Source organism: Arachis duranensis, chromosome 10, assembly GCF_000817695.3.
Source record: "Arachis duranensis cultivar V14167 chromosome 10, aradu.V14167.gnm2.J7QH, whole genome shotgun sequence".
Taxonomy (NCBI): Eukaryota; Viridiplantae; Streptophyta; class Magnoliopsida; order Fabales; family Fabaceae; genus Arachis; species Arachis duranensis.
This window is the reverse complement of record NC_029781.3, coordinates 18,150,380-18,158,134: the sequence shown is the minus strand read 5'-3', so window position 1 is coordinate 18,158,134 and position 7,755 is coordinate 18,150,380.

Here is a 7,755-nt window from a genome sequence, read left to right as displayed (position 1 = left end):
GCCAATGCGAATGCAACAGGTCTACATATGCTTTTACAAAAACTTTCAAATGTTCAAGTTGTGGCCGTCTTCTTTTATCCATAACTCCAAGGTTATTTATTTATTTTTTTTAAATTAAAGTCTATGCACATTGGATCAGATATTGAATAACTCTATATTTAACTTTTTTATGTTATTTTCTTTTTTAAGCAGGTACCGAATAAAGCTTGGTGTCATTGATGATTCTGACTGTACATATTTTGTAGTCTTTGACGAAGAGGCAAAACAAATTTTGGGAAAGAGCTGTGTAGAGATACTTGATCCACTCCTATTGGTAAGATCTAACCAATATTTATTTCTAAAAATATTAGTGAAGATGTTTTTAATGGTAACTTTTATATTATTTATTATTAATATATTATGTAATACCTTGCAGAAAAGAGATCTATCGGATACACATGATACACATACACTCTTACTCAACTTAATTGATAATATAAGACCTTTCTACTCATCATTGAAGTTCAAATATATGATAATCCACATTTTTCACCTTCTTATAAAGTTAAGAAGATGACTGATAATGTGGACCTCATAAATAAATTCAAAGAGGCTCACCCTATTCAAATTGTGAGTATAATTATAAGTGTACTTTCTATTACAAATCAGTTTATTTTTTGCTTTCTTGGTCATAGTAGTATCTAATTTATAAATAATAATTAACAATTAATTATAATTTTAGGATGTTGACTACACCGATAGTTTGCTTCCAATTTCAAAGGCATCCTCAATCATTGAAGGGGAGAAAGTAGAAGGTGCTAAGGTATTTGTTCAAAAAATAAATTTTTTGTTTGTTTGTTCTCTCAAAATTAGATCTTAATTTTATTCAAAAAATATTAGTGAGATAAAATCAAAGGTTAGAAAGAAGTCTTTAATTTAACATGATATTTTGTACAGAATTTGTTGCTTGAATTCTCCAATGAAGTTGCGGCCAATGATGAATCCGAATTGTTAGAAAATGCTATTACACCAACTAAGCGATTATCTTCGGAGTCGGAAGATTCGAAGGTGGAAGGAGATACCTCAACTTGCAAGAAGATCAAGATTGAGAATGAAACTTGAGAATTTGGATGCATATGTTTTGGAATCCCTTTTAGAGTCTATCTAATAGAATAATGCCAAGCATATATTTGTTTTGGTGGAAACATTGTCTTTTCTTGAGTTATTATTTTTCTTTTGGTTCTTTTCGATTTTTATGTTTGGAATTTAGAATATTTTTAAATATAAATTGAAGGTATTTGGTTATTACTTGTGGTTTTATTTTTAATTTGATTCTCACCGTTGATATTCTGATAATTTCTAATTTAATATTCAATGTCATAAAATTATAAATTTTTTCTTTGAATTATTATTGATACAATTAAGTTAGTTATTAATTTTTAATATGTACTTATTTTAAAAATAAATCTAATTATATTTTTTAATTAAAGTACTATGTTTAGAATTTTAAATTTAAATTCAAATATACTTTTTTTTGAATTTTTAAGTAAGCAATTGAGTTTGAGAATATTTTTTAAAAATTTATATAATTTATAAGCTACTACAAAGGATTATAATAAAGTAAATAGAATTATCAGTCTTATTAAGATGTGAGGTTATTTACACTATTTAAAAAAATTAATTTGACATTCTTCTATACTTAATTCTATTTCTAATGTTATTCCGACAAAATTGACTTAATTTAGTATTTTAAAAAAATTTAAATATTTTTTTACATTTACGTAATTTATAAAGTTATTAATTTTTAGATTATAGTTAATTTTATTTATTTTTATCAGCAAATAATAAAGTTAATACTATTTATGATGAAACTAAAAAAAATTATTTTCAAATTAACAAATTTTTATATTCCTAATGGACAAAAAACATTTGATTAGAAAATTTTATTTAAAAATTTTAAATTTGCACTAGATAATTAGGAAATTCTATTTAAAAATTTGAAATTTAAAATTCTAATACTAATTTCTAATTAAGTGACTTCTTAACCATTTTTATTTTTAAATTTAAATATTTTTATTTGTCACATTTATAAATTTTTTCTGTTTACTTCGTTTACATTGTTATTTTTTTGTCTTATCTTAGCACAACAATAGAGGTACTTTCATCTTTTTCTCTCTTTTTACTTATGTTGTCTCAACATAAATGAGACATAGACATAGATACACAAGAGTACATAGACATAAATTTCTATTAGCCTTTTGATATAAAATTTTGTATAAAATTGACATACTATTATTACAGTTATATATGTTCTTATTTTTCCATGTCTTTCCTTATGGTTCAAGAATATTATAGACTTCAAACTTTTCTATTTATATTTTACTTTGAATAAATATAAAACAATATATTCAGTACATTTATTATATAATGACGATGATAGTATTATACTAAACTCGAAAAATTTATGAATATAAAATATTATTTTTAATTTAACATATCAAATTTAAATATAAACTCGTACATCGCACGGATTTAACACTAGTTGTTACATATAATAACAATGCAATAATTGTGGTATTATACTTAAATTAATTTAAATTTCATTATTCTATACATTAAAAATATTAAATAACTTATAAAATTTTTAGTTTTATTTTTATTATTAAAATTTTTATTTTTTTTATCTCAAATTTATAATTTAAAAAATATAAAAACTAATTTCATAAAAATATTAGAAAAAATATTAGAAAAATAAAAATATAGAAATTACTATTTTGTTTTGAAATTAAATAAAACTTTAAGAAAATCTTAAAAATTTTATTATTTAGAGACATAGAGTTTATATGTTAGATCTAGAGAAAGATTAAAAATTATTACAAATAAGTGTTAAGAATAGGGGAGGTATTCAATAATGTAATCTTTTTATATTCAGTAGTATATGTTAATAGTAGCTAAAATAGTAGTGTTCATGTAATATTACTCTTTTAAGAAGATATAATATATTTGATATTATTTTTTTATAATTGTTGGCAAATCTGATAATTTGATTAACAAAAATTTTGAATACTTGATATCTTAAATTTTTTTTCTTAAAGTAATAAAATATAACTTAACAAGTAAGTGTGAAAAATAATAAGGATCTATATAATATTTATATATCTAGATATCTAAATCAAAGAGAAAAAATTTTTTTTAGCAAATCTTTAATAACTCAAAAGTTAACACAATGGGTAGTGATGGATCAAAATAATAAATAAAAAATAAGAGTTGGAATAATGGTATGATGATAATTAATTGTGATTGAGATGAATAGAAAAAAAATAACAAAAGAGAATAAAACAAAACAACATAATAGTAATGATAAGAGAAAGGATAGTGTATAATATGATGAGATAATATAATCAAAATAAAAATTAACAATCTTAAAAAAATAAAATTAGAGATAATTAGAGATAATTAGAGATGTTCAAGATAAGATTAAAGAAATACATTTTTTATCTATTAGAATTATGGATGGAGATAAAGAATATTTTGGATATAAATTTTTAAATTTGTTTCTAATTAAATAGGATTGAGAAAATAAATAAATTTAATAATATTTATAACAGAAAAGCTCTGCATACAAGCCCTAATGGCTTGTATGCTTTACAAGTTCATTAACCAATAAACCCTCAAAACGCGCTGCAACCCTACGTCCAATACACGCGCTATATAACTACCAAATTTAAAAGATTTGTTTCCTTTCTTCGTTCTTCTTCTCGTTCTTCTTCTTCTTCTGGTTCTTCTTCTTCTCGTTCTTCTCTCCTTATTTCTAGATTTGTTTCATTCTTCGTTCTTCTCCTCGTTCTTCTTCTTCTTCTCGTTCTTCTTCTTCTCGTTCTTCTTCTTCTTCTTCTCATTTTTGTTTACTGAAATCAAAGTTTGGATTCATTTTAAAGATAATGGTTGATTCAACGTCAGATTCTCAGCTAAATCAGGACAAAGTGGATTATGAATTTGAATCTAACGAAGTTCCTGAGGTTTGATTTACATACGTTTACTCTGAATTTTGTTGTAGTAATTTGTATAGCATTGTGTAGCTGAATAATTCATGAACATTGACTGTGAGACTAACGCGTCAACATAAATCTGTGGATTGAATGTAACGTATTAGTTTTGATTGATTATCTGGAATTTATAGCAGACGCTCGGGTGTAGATCAGAACTTTTTTGGGTGTATTTGTTTCGGTAGTGTGGGTGTATTTACATTTATGGCTTTTTCTGTTATTTTAGCTGAGTTGTTGTCGTTCGGGTGTATTATATCAGACATGATTGGGTGTATTTTTTGTTTTTTGTGACGGTGTATTCTGCAGCATGTGTGTTTACAACTTATGGCTTTTATTTTCATTTTAGTTGAGTTGGTGCCGTTCGGATGTATTATATTTGCAATAGTTGGGTGTATTTATAGTTTTTGACATGGTGTATTCTGCAGCCTCTCTCTGTTGTTGATGACCAGTTTATTCCGAAGGTTGGAATGACCTTTACCACCCTTGAAGATGCTGGAAAATTTTACAGGAACTACGCCAAGGTTGCAGGTTTTTCTACAAGAGTTCGGAGCACAAATAGGAACCGACCGAGAAGACAAATCCGACAGCCGGTTTAAACTGTCCTGCAAGAATTTATATACACACATTGAAGGATGTCGGTGCTTGGATCATTTCAAAGGTTGTGCTGGATCATTCACACTCCTGCTGTCCAAGTAAAGCAGAGATGCTCAAACAGCATAGGGAACTAAGCATGTCCATTCGTCGTACAATAGAGAATAACAAGGAGGCCGGTATCAGACCAAGCAAAACCTACCAATCATTTGTTGCGGCTGCCGGGGGTCACCGCGAGTTAAATTTTATCGAAAAGGACGTGAGGAATTACATTACTAGGGAAGTGCGGAATGTTTCCGAACAAGAAGATGCAAAGGAATTTGGAAAATATTTGTTAAGAATGAAAGAGAAGAATCAGAATTTCTTTTTTGAGCTTGAACTCGAGGAGGATCAATCGATTAAGCTGGCTTTTTGCGCCGATGCAAGAAGTAGAGCTGCCTTTGAGTATTTCGGAGATGTCATTTCATTTGACACCACCTACAATACAAACAGGTAACAAACTGCCCCTGTTTATGATGCTAAATTAATGTATTTTTATGAATCTGCAGCAGAGTTGTATATTGGCTGTTTCTTGGGTGTATACAAAGCATGTGTTGGGGTGTACCTAATGATTTTGTATTCTGCACTATGGTAATTTATTTCAGGTATAATTTGGTCTGTGGTTCTTTTGTCGGGGTGAATCACCACGGTCAGTCAACACTTCTCGGATGCTCTTTGATGAAAAACGAAGAAATTGAATCATTCAAATGGTTATTTCAATGTTGGCTTCGTTGCATGGGAGGAAACGCTCCGAAAGGGTTTCTCACCGATCAATGTGCATCAATGAAAAGGGCTTTAGAGGCCTGTATGCCAACAACAATTTACCGTTGGTGTATTTGGCACATCATGAAGAAGATTCCAAGCAAATTAAACGGGTAGAAGGGACATGCAGATATTGAACAAGAAATGAGCCAAGTTGTTTTTAACTCTCATAGCAAAGACTCATTCGATAGGAATTGGAATGATTTTCTGCTGAATTTTGGTCTTGTGGAGAACAAGTGGCTTTCAGGTAATGTTTGTTTAAAATCTGCAGCAAAGGTGTAAATTGCATGTTTTTTCGGGTGTATTTATAGTCTGTGTTTGGGTGTATTCTGTAGATCTGTATGAAGACCGTCATATATGGGTTCCTATCTATCTGGATCACCACTTCTGGGTAGGGATGAGAAGCACACAAAAGAGCGAGAGCATGCATTCATTTTTTAACAAGTTTATCACCCAGAACAGCTTGCTTATTCAGTTCGTCAAACAATATGATAATTGCCTCGAAAGCAGGGAGCAAGCAGAGAGAGAATCAGATGCTGTAGATTTTCATACAGTCATACCGTGTGCAACCAAATCCTCCATTGAAGCTCAGTTTCAAGATGTGTACACTCATCAAATGTTTAGGGAAGTCCAAGCGCAATTCAGAGGAAAGGCGAATTGCATCACCAGATTAACGAATTTCGCTCTAGGCTATTCAGTATACAAAGTTGGAGAACAAGTTTCCAGCTCAATATTCAACAAGTTTGTGGTTACTTACGACTCAGTTGCAGCCGAGGTAAAATGCCAATGCTTATTATTCGAGTCGAGAGAGATACTGTGTCATCACGCACTAAGCGTGTTAAGCTTTGAACAAGTAAGCCAAGTGTCACCTAGATATATACAAGAACGATGGAGCAAGAAGGTAAAGAGGCGACACACACACATCAAGAGCAGCCACGACGAGTGATGAGCGGATAATTTATACGCTTTTTGGCATTGTTTTTAGGTAGTTTTAGTAAGTTCAAGCTACTTTTAGGGATGTTTTCATTATTTTTTATGTTAAATTCACATTTCTGGACTTTACTATGAGTTTGTGTGTTTTTCTGTGATTTCTGGTAATTTCTGACTGAAATTGAGGGACTTCAGCAAAACTCTGAAAAAGGCTGACAAAAGGACTGCTGATGCTGTTGGAATCTGACCTCCCTACACTCGAAATGGATTTTTTGGAGCTACAGAACTCCAAATGGCGCGCTCTCAACGGCTTTCAAAAGTAGACATCTAGCGCTTTCCAGCAATATATAATAGTCCATACTTTATTCGGGAATTGACGACGTAAAATGGCGCTCAACGCCAAGTACATGCTGCTGTCTGGAGTTAAACGCCAGAAACACGTCACGACCCGGAGTTGAACGCCCAAAACACGTTATAACTTGGCGTTCAACTCCAAGAGAAGCCTCAGCTCGTGGATAGACCAATCTCAGCCCAAACATACACCAAGTGGGCCCCAGAAGTGGATTTATGCATCAATTACTTACTTCTGTAAACCCTAGTAGCTAGTCTAGTATATATAGGACATTTAACTATTGTATGAGAGTCCTTTTGACCACGTTTCATCTCTGGTCTCAGTTTTGTTTTATCCTTCGTCTTAGGAGGCCATTGATCACGTTTTGGGGACTGGCCATTCGACCATGCCTGAACCTTTCACTTATGTATTTTCAACGGTGGAGTTTCTACACACCATAGATTAAGGGTGTGGAGCTCTGCTGTACCTCAAGTTTCAATACAAATTACTATTATTTTCTATTCAATTCTCTTTTATTCTTATTCCAAGATATACGTTGCACTTCAACTTGATGAATGTGATGATCCGTGACACTCATCATCATTCTCACCTATGAACGCGCGTGACTGACAACCACTTCCGTTCTACCTTAGGCCGGGCGCATATCTCTTAGATTCCCCAACAGAATCTTTGTGGTATAAGCTTGATAGATAGCGGCATTCATGGGAATCCGGAAAGTCTAACCTTGTCTGTGGTATTCCGAGTAAGATTCCGGGAATCTGGAAAGTCTAACCTTGTCTTTGGTATTCCGAATAGGATTCCGGTATTGAATGACTGTGACGAGCTTCAAACTCTTGAAGGCTGGGCGTTAGTGATAGATGCAAAAGAATCAAGGGATTCTATTCCAACCTGATTGAGAACCGACAGATGATTAGCCGTGCTGTGACAGAGCATTTGAACATTTTCACTGAGAGGATGGGATGTAGCCATTGACAACGGTGATGCCCTACATACAGCTTGCCATGGAAAGGAGTAAGAAGGATTGAATGAATGTAATAAGAAAGTAGAGATTCAAGA